Genomic DNA, 9,771 nt, shown 5'->3' with positions numbered 1-9,771 from the left:
GTAGAGTTTTGGGATAACTTAGAGAAAATAATAAAATATATAAGTAGTGAAGTAGGTAGAAAAATCTATTAACTATTACTGAAACAAAGCATGCTGACATTATTAGAGAACACTTGTCAATTTCTTATGTTTCCCGCCAAAACTATTTTTGACATCATAATTTTTTTCTCTATTTTTTTCCCCTAAGTTCTAAAACTTAACAATTACAATATTTCTTTTTTTTTGTCAAAAAATAACAATTACAATATTTCTTTCAAAATTAATAAATAAGATTATGATTACACTATTTCGAATAAAAAATATTGACAACTATTTTAAACAAATAAAATCTATTTAAACCGTGCAACGCATGGGATATATCTAGTAAATAATTATAAAAAGCAAAATTAGTTGAGAGAATTGCAGAAAAGAGAATATGAAATTAATAAAATGTTATTTATGTTAGGTTCATTAGTTGAGATAAATGAATTAACTATTGTAAAAGCATTCCAAATAAGGAAATGGAGCAAGTATTTAAAACGGCCGTAAATGGAAAGTGGAGCAAATATTAAAAACGAATGGAGTATTAAGTTGGAAATTTATCGACAACTTACGAGTAAATCGGTGTAATAAATGTTCATTTATTGACTATTCTTTCCACTTTTAGCTTCTTATATCTTTTTCTTTTTATTTTTAGTGGAAAAGGATAAACATAGCCCTTGTATAAGAAACTAAGAAAACAAAATATCGAGAATAACTTAACATTAATTACACCGATTTTTGGGTGATTTTGGCATCAATTCCTATTTTAATTCTATTTTGGGAAGTATATTTAATGTTTATAAATAGCCCTAAGGGCTACTGTATTTATTTATTTATATACAAAAATCATAAACAGTTGATATTATAATTACACACGATTACTTATTAAAATTATATAAAAAGTTGATGTTATAAATTGAGATGAATTTAAATATTGAATATCGTTTTAGCTCAAAATTAAAATTCAAATAATTAAATGATATATAAAATATACACTTTTTAGAAATAATTAATCATTTTATTAGAAAATATTTCTCAAAACTACGGGGTATTACATCGTGGGTTGAGTTTAGGGCTTTAGGCTACCTTTTTCAGTAAAGTACAACAAAACATGATAAAATAAGGTTTTGGCTTCAATATGTATATACATGCATGGCTCGATAATACGTGAATCGAACTTGGTGCCTTAGAGCTTTTCTTTTTAAAACATAGCTAGCGGTTAAGTCGTGGATCGGGCCAATGCATGCAATCAAGTTTTACCCTTTTTATATCCATCTTTGATTTTTCCTCATAGATGACATTTTAGGGGTCGTTTGGTTGGGGGTATTCATCAAAGGGAATGAGAATCAACTGACCTAATTCCCTTTGTTGTTGTTTGTTAGACACTTTCTTTCATTCCCTTTACCCCCTCCATTACCCCAAATCCTTCTAACTTCATTTTCCATCCCCCCTAGACTTTCCTATTCCCTTTCCTTAGCCACCCATCCACCACCACACCCACACTAGCCACCACCCTTTTACCTTACCCTCACCACCCAACTGCCACCAGTCACACCTCCACCGCCATCGCTGCCCTTTCCCCGACCACCTCCACCCCTTCCCCGACCACCGCCGCCCACCGATAAGACCCAGATCTGACACCCTCATAATTTCACAAACCCAAACCCACCATCGCTGATCAAAGCTCACCATCGTCGACACCCCGGATCGACTCACCATCCCCGAGACCACTACAACCCAAACCCACCACTGCTAACACCCTCGCCGAGAGCAGCAGCGAGCAACGGCGACGAGCAGGGGGAGCATTTGGTGGGGGCGAAGGGCGGTGAGTGGTGGTTGGGGATGTGCGGCGAGTTGGTGGGGGCTGGGTGGTGGCGGGGAAATGTGGGAATTGAAGAAATAAGGTGGTTGTGTGGTGGTGATAGTGTTTCCCTTTGTTTTTAAAACAAACAACTTACATAATTTTGGGTAATTTCATTCCATTCTCTTTCTTTCCCTTTGTTCATTCCATTCCGTTTACCCCGTGTAAACCAAACGACCCCTTAGTCTTTTCACTTCCTCCTCAATTATCTTTTTTCCAAATAAAAGATTTGTAACCATAAACAAGAAAATTGAACAGTCAATCCTTATTTTTTCCTAAAAAATTAAGGATACTATACTAGAGTAAGTGGGTGAAAATGATGAATATCTGTTATAAAATAGGCAGTGTTGCGTTTGAATAATGTAGAAAAGGCTTTAATCAAAAAGGAACCAGTCGAGCAATAGTCAATGAATAAATTAACGGCTGAGGAAGATATAAAGAAGATGATAAAAATACACAAGGATTTACATGGGGTAATTTTGTTAACAATTACCATTTAAATGACGACTTTTGGAAACAACTACCATATATATATATATTGGAAAAACTACCACAAAAATACAAAAAGTTTGAGTAGCACTACCACATTTTGTTTTTCCAGTAAGAATCTCCGTTTTAGGGGCGTATTTTGTAAAATTTCCATCCAAAAAACCCAAATTAAGTGACAATATAGGTCTAAATTAACTCTAAATCAGGTATTATACATCAATTTCCCCAAACTTCCCATTTTTTCAAAACCCAAAATTCAATTTTTTGCCTATAAATCCTAATTTTAATATTCAATTGAGAAATTAAAACAATTACAATACGAAATTAAAGAAAATCTACATATAATAATGTTTGACTTCCGAATTCCCTTGTTTTCTCTACCACAATTGGTTGAAATCTTATAAATTAAACTCCCTCAACCGGAGATTCTTGTCGGAAAATTAAATGTGGTAGTGCTACTCAAAGTTGCTTAGGTTTTGTGGTAGTTTTTTCAAAAGAAAAAATTAAATTGTAGTTGTTCTCAAAAGTGAACATTTAAATGGCATTTGTTCACAAAATTACCTTTCTATGGTTTGGTCAACTAGACAAACCTATTCCACTGATGAGGGGATTCAATAGTTTTTCTTCATTGTAAGTCTGTAATAGAGAAAACAAGAGGAATATATAAGGAGTACTCTTTTAATGGCTTAACAACCTAATTAACCTACCTATCCCAGTAGTCCTTTTATAATATACAATAATAAGGAAACTCTAATACCCCCTTCTCTCCAAACAATATGCTTATAGTCGTTATAAGAATTCGGTAAATATGATAATAATTAATCACATAAAACAATGAACGACAAAGAAGAAGACACGCGTCACAAATGTGAGCAATTAAGCCTAGTGCATGGACGTGCCACCATAGCGTGTGCGGACGCTTTCCTTCAATTCACCCCCTTGCGCAGACATTTTCTTTCAATTCGTGTGGACGTTTTCCTTAAATCCTTCTTGCACAAATGCATAAAATCTTTTGGTGTTTCAAATTGACACTAATATATATATATATATATATATATATATATATATATATATATATATATATAAAGCTAAACTTTTAGCCAGGTCACGAGGCAGCGACACTTGGCGTTCTAACTTTTCGCCAAGTGTCGTGCCACATTGGATATATTTAAATAGACATTATAAGATAAAAAAAAATATTAGTTTAGAATTCTATTTGGATATAATTTTAAGATAAAATTATTAGTTTAGAGTTTTATTTTCGATAAAATACCAATATTTCAAATGTACAAATTGAATTATAATTTTAATTACAAAAATTATTAGATTATTATTTTAAAAAATCATATCATAAAACTAATATATAAAGCTAAAATATTAACTAATATATAAAGCTAAACTTTTAGACAGGTCACGAGGCATCGACACTTGGCGTTTTAACTCTTTAATTTTTCGCCAAGTGTCGCGCCACGTTGGATAGATTTAAATAAACTTTATAAGATTAAAAAGTTAATTTAAAATTATATTGGGATATAATTTTAGGATAAAATTGTTAGTTTAGTGTTTTATTTTCTATAAAATACCAATATTTCAGAGGTACAAATTGAATTAAAATGTTGTTACAAAATTTTCGATAAAATATAGCAAATCGTTATAAAAGCACCTCAATTCCTAACTAATTTTGTATCAATGATATATTTAAAATTTTGACATATAGATTAAAAATTTATCTTTAATAAACAACCCGGGCATTGCACGGGCACAAAACTAGTATATATATATATGTGTAAATAAGTAACCTCACCCAAATTCCACGGAAGAAATGGTATAAAAGTCAAAATAGTATATCTATCAATAAACAAATATAGAGTACAATAACACTACATGGATCAACTTTTTTCATACATGTATGTCTCTAATAAAGTTTACGAATACAAAGTTTTATCATTCTCCTCTTATGTAATTATCAATAATATCTCATAATACATTTAGCTTAAGTATAAATGTATAATCACTTTATTTACACTCATAATCTTTAATATGCAAACAATAATATATTTCGTGTATCTCAACATCTATTAAAAAGTGTTCATAAAAACGTTTGTGTGTCACGTGTGCTCAATAATCAATGGCAACGTGCCACGTCACATTTCAACATTTCATGAGAATGGTAACTAAAAAACGCATAAAAAGAGGTTTGAACCTTTAACCTCATAGAATGAATACTAACGTCTTGCCATTTTAAGTAGCAATAATTTATGCTCCATTTTATCCACATAAATGTATAATAATAATAAAAAAAAAACACCCAAACTAAAATAAAATGAAACTCATATTACTCTTTCAATTCTTTTCAATATTTTAACATTATATTCTAAATTATTAATAATAAAAAAACTCAAACATTTTTTAAAAAATAAATAATAATAACTCTAAGCAACATCTTGGGACAACGCCTGGGTCAACACAATAGTTTTAAATATTAAACAATATATTTGTATGTCCCTCGAATTGGTTGAAATCTTCATGACTTTAATTTTTTATATATATGTACTTCCTCCGTGTTTTTTTAGATGCATCACTTTTGAAATTGTGGATTTGCTAGACAATTAGAGAGACAAAGAGGAAAAAAATAAAGAGAGCCCATGTGATATGAGAGAGATAATTTATTGCTATAAAAAGAAAAAATGATGCATCTAAATTAAAACTTCTATACATACTGTATATAAAGTAATGTATTTAATAAAAAACGGAGGAAATATATATTATCATTAGAAAATTTTGAAATTTGGACGCAATGTGGATTAATGTAGGTCAAAAGGCCATGATATTTGTGAGAAAATTATAAATGTTAAAGTTTGGCAAGAGATTGAAATTAGCTTTGATAGCACTTTGATTATCGCTATTATACTTGTCAAAGATCGTGACAACTGAAGTTGGTATCAACAAAAGGACATTTTTGCTTCTTTGTCATCTTTTCCACAAAAAACGTTATTTTTCATCATGATTTTTACAAGTATTTGTTTGTATGATATGATGAGGCTAACAATATTTTTCATAAATTTGTATTGTTATATTAGAGAAACATTAACATCGCATGACCCATGAAATATTGATATTATATTTTTATTTTCAGCTTTTGTCATTTACATACTTCAAATGATTCCATATAGTGGTTATTTTGTAACTATCACTCATACACTTTGTTTGGATAGGAAGAAATGGAAAGAAAAGAAGAGAAGAGAAATGGAGGGGAACAAAATCTCTTATTTGGGTAAAAGATTGGGGGAAGGAGAGGGAGGGATTCATTTTTCCTCTCTCTATAATAATTAATAACCATAATCTCTCCAAAATTCGAGAGATTTGGAGGGAAAATGGAGCTCACCTCCCCCTCCCTTTCTTTTCCCTTCCCTTCCTCCATTTTCCCTCCCCTTTTTTTTCCTTCCTTTTTTGCTATCCAAACAAAGCGATAAAGTCATAAGTCATATCCTTTTATATTAAAAAATTTATAATAATGAAAAAATCTAGAAAATTTAACATCTAATAATGTGTTTTGTGTTAAAAAATACTTACTTCATTGTAACATATAACCTATCTCTAAGTTCCGACGAAGAGAGTATCACTACGACACTATAAGTCTACAACTAGGTTTTTTTTTTTTTTAATGAAAAAAAGATAAAGAGTGGGTGACATGAATTTCACACGTGTCTGTAAAAATTAATTTTACAAACTGAGTGAGTGGACCATGGTGAGCCCGACATCTCAAGCTAATAAGTTGCACCAACTAAATAACCGACTAGGAAGTTGCATCAACTTTTTTTTTTTTTTTTTTTTTTTGAAGACAGGAAGTTGCATCAACTAATTCACTAATTATATTGATCATGCAAGCTAACTAAAGTTTATGAAAATGATTTGTATGCATATTTGTAAGGAAAAAAAAAGTCTAATGTTTTATTTTAAAAAATAAAATAAAATTACGTAGTTAATTTAATTTATATCAATGCTAACTCATTTCAAAATAACTTTTTTCTTTCATTTTTTTTAATTATCACGTACTACAGCTTAAAAGGTAGTATTGGGTGGTAGTGAAAATTTACAAAGATAATTAAACACAAGTTTGGGGATATGGTACATACCATTGGTCCATGGCCATGCATGCATGTATGGTGTGGTCATAAAGATGATAAATTCCTTACATAAACTTAGGGCCTGTTCTCATTGACTGAGCTCAGCTGAACTGAACTGAACTAAACTGAGCTAAACAGAATTGAACTGAACTAAAATGAATATTTTATAAGATAATGAAATTAGGAGCTGAACTGAATTGAACTGAATATTTTATAAGAGAATGAAATTAGGAGCTGAACTGAACTGAGCTAAATTGAACTGAACTGAACTGAACTGAACTGAATTTCAACGTAATAGAACAGACCCTTAATCTACATATGGTTACACACTCAATTACACATTATATGCAACTAAGATGATACTCTGTATCTTTTATTACTAAGATGCAACTAAGAAGAAACTTAAATGATTAAGTGCTGAAATTTGAATGCATCGAGATAAATTAACTTGATACTCAATTTCATTTGACAAATGTAGGGATCTTAATTAAAATTACTTAAATCTTTATTATTCCGCATATAAGTTGGGGGGGTAAAAAGTTGGTGTCTAACTTTTCATTTTTCCAAATTGCCCCTAAAAACTTTTTAATAATAATTAAAGAATACAATAATATTCTATGAAATAATGTCAGTTTCCTAAATTTAACCATAATTTATAACTTTTCAAAATAAAAATTGTCTTAAAGGGCAACTCAACATATTAAGAGAACAAAGTCAAATCAAATAAAGTACTACGACGTAATATTAACTTCTATGTAATTAAGAATTTTCATTCATACTCCGTAGCTAAACGTGACCTAGAGATATTAGATTACAAATAATCAAAAGGGTTTTAAACTTCAAAAACAAATTTGAAACATTAAACAAGACGCGGGAGGTGTAAAAGCAATTATACTTTGTACGTGTGGAAAAACATCAAAGCCATAACGGCAGTTTTGCTAAAAATGTTGACTTTACTACATCAATGCATATAGTGCTAGTTAGATAATAATGTAAGTTTCATTTCAAAATAAGAACTTAGGATGGGATTAATTATAGGCAATTAACTATATTTTTGGTCGTATTTAAAACTTTTTTATTCAAAAAAGTCATTACAAATAAAAAATTCAGCTACCTACTCAAATAGTTAAATAATACCCACACAAGTCACACAATCATCAAGCTTATTTCTATTTAAAAAAAACATCAATCTTATTAGTTTCCGCAACTGGTACACTTAAACAATTACATTGTCAATTTCAATTTACACTTGAAAACCGTAAAAAGTTAAGAAATCATCAAAATATAAACACTAATAACACTGATTTACGCGTGTTTTTATCATGAATTTCTAATTTTATACAATTTCCAAGAGTATATTTAATGCTTACATATAGCCCTTAGGGCTACATATAACATTACCCTAACTATAAGCTCTTTTTCAATTATTGGTGTTGCAAAATATAAATATATAATCTTAGAATTTATTTTCATTATCATCACTCAATACCACCTATTAAATGAACATTGTAATTTTTAGTAATCCAATCTAACATCAAACAAGTATATTTATCAATTAAGTGTACGGATGTCCTTTATTTATAAAGTGTTACCAAATTATTGTTTTGCTTTAAACATGCATGCATACAAAATGTAAATTTTTTATCCGGCCTAAGAGCAAAAAAAATACAAAAACGATGAGTCACTATTGATAAATACACCATATAATCAACCTCAAATATTTTTAAGAGAGAAAACATCCAAAATTAAAAAAGTCATTGATAGTAACTTCTTAAATTGGCTAATTATAGTATTCTTTTCTCCATAATATCCATTGAAGAAGACAAGCATATTTCACACAAAGCTAATTATTTTCACTCTCAAACATAGTACTATACCCATATAAATCTAACCTAACCCATTTGTAAATTGAACACGACCCTAATAAAATGGGTGGTGGTGCGGGCCCAAGCCCATGACAACAAATGAGGGCCCATATTTCAGTGGGTGTCACTCTAACAACCGACTAGGCCGTAATAGAGGAAGGGCTTAGCCACACATGTTGGTGTTAAGTTGGTGGGTTTAGATAGCAACGTCCATTTTATATGTACTACATTTTTTTACAACTGCCGAATTTGTTTGTCCTTTTTTTTTTTTTTTTTTTTTTTTTTTTTTTAATTTCAAAGTAGTTTATTACTAGTGTTGCAAATAAATCAATTTTAGTAATTATTACTCATGTAGTCATGTCACCTTATTTGTTACTCCTTTCTTTTTTAAATGTATTCACTTACTCTTTCAATTAAATAAAAATAAAAATGTATTTACTTAATATAAACTCTTATTCTATAAGTGAATAAGTCGATTGAATGAGAGATAGAGGGTAAAAGAGAAAAAAAAATTCAAGTTTATCTCTAAGATAAATATGTAAATATATTTCCTTTCACAATAAATTTTTTTTTCTTTTAGTATTTAAATAATAAAAGTGAAATCAAAAGGTAGCATAGAAATCAATGCATAAAGTTGTGAGAAGAGATAAACCGAAATGTTCACCTTTTTATAGCTCGAAAAAAAAAGGTCCACCTTTAGAAGTGAATACATTACAATATAATAAGAGGTGAAATATAATTGGATTTCACCTTTTTATAGCTTGGGTCGTTGATTTGAAGTTTTTCAATTTTCACCTCGTTCGTACTACATTTAACTTGGATATAGGCCAAAGACTCTAAATGACTAAATAAACATACAACTTGCCTTGCAAACATTTATATATATTACACTTTTTAAGAATAAATAATTCAAATGAACTATAATGGTTGCTTAGGAAACAAACCGGAAAACTATATAGATAGTGACTCCATTAAGCCAATAGTTGATATCTTTTCCAATCTTCTAGGATAGAGAAAGATGGAAGTAAAAATGATATGGTGTGAAAACATATACCAATGAAAATGAACATAAGATGCAACAAGAATAGATGATCCAAAAGGAATGCTTAGCCAAAGAAAGGAAATTTGTGCACATATAATTGGAGTATGCAGGCATAAGGTAAGGTATAGGAAAGATGTGGACATATACCAGAAGACCTACAAGTTAAGGGCATAGCCCCCACATACCGTCCCATGTGCATGTGGGCATGATTTTTTTACATCAATAGTCTGTTCATACAAGCAATGCCATATGTCATATGTCATCTTGATGAGTTTTTATTTGATGATGATCATCACTATGAATGGATGGAGGAGGGTACATTTTCAAGATAAGGAGACCTTTCAACATGGTGTGTGATCATGTCAA

The sequence above is a fragment of the Chenopodium quinoa genome, unplaced genomic scaffold, assembly GCF_001683475.1.
Source record: "Chenopodium quinoa cultivar QQ74 unplaced genomic scaffold, ASM168347v1, whole genome shotgun sequence".
Classification (NCBI taxonomy): Eukaryota; Viridiplantae; Streptophyta; class Magnoliopsida; order Caryophyllales; family Amaranthaceae; genus Chenopodium; species Chenopodium quinoa.
The sequence above is the reverse complement of the archived record's forward strand: the minus strand, read 5'-3'. Positions refer to the sequence as shown.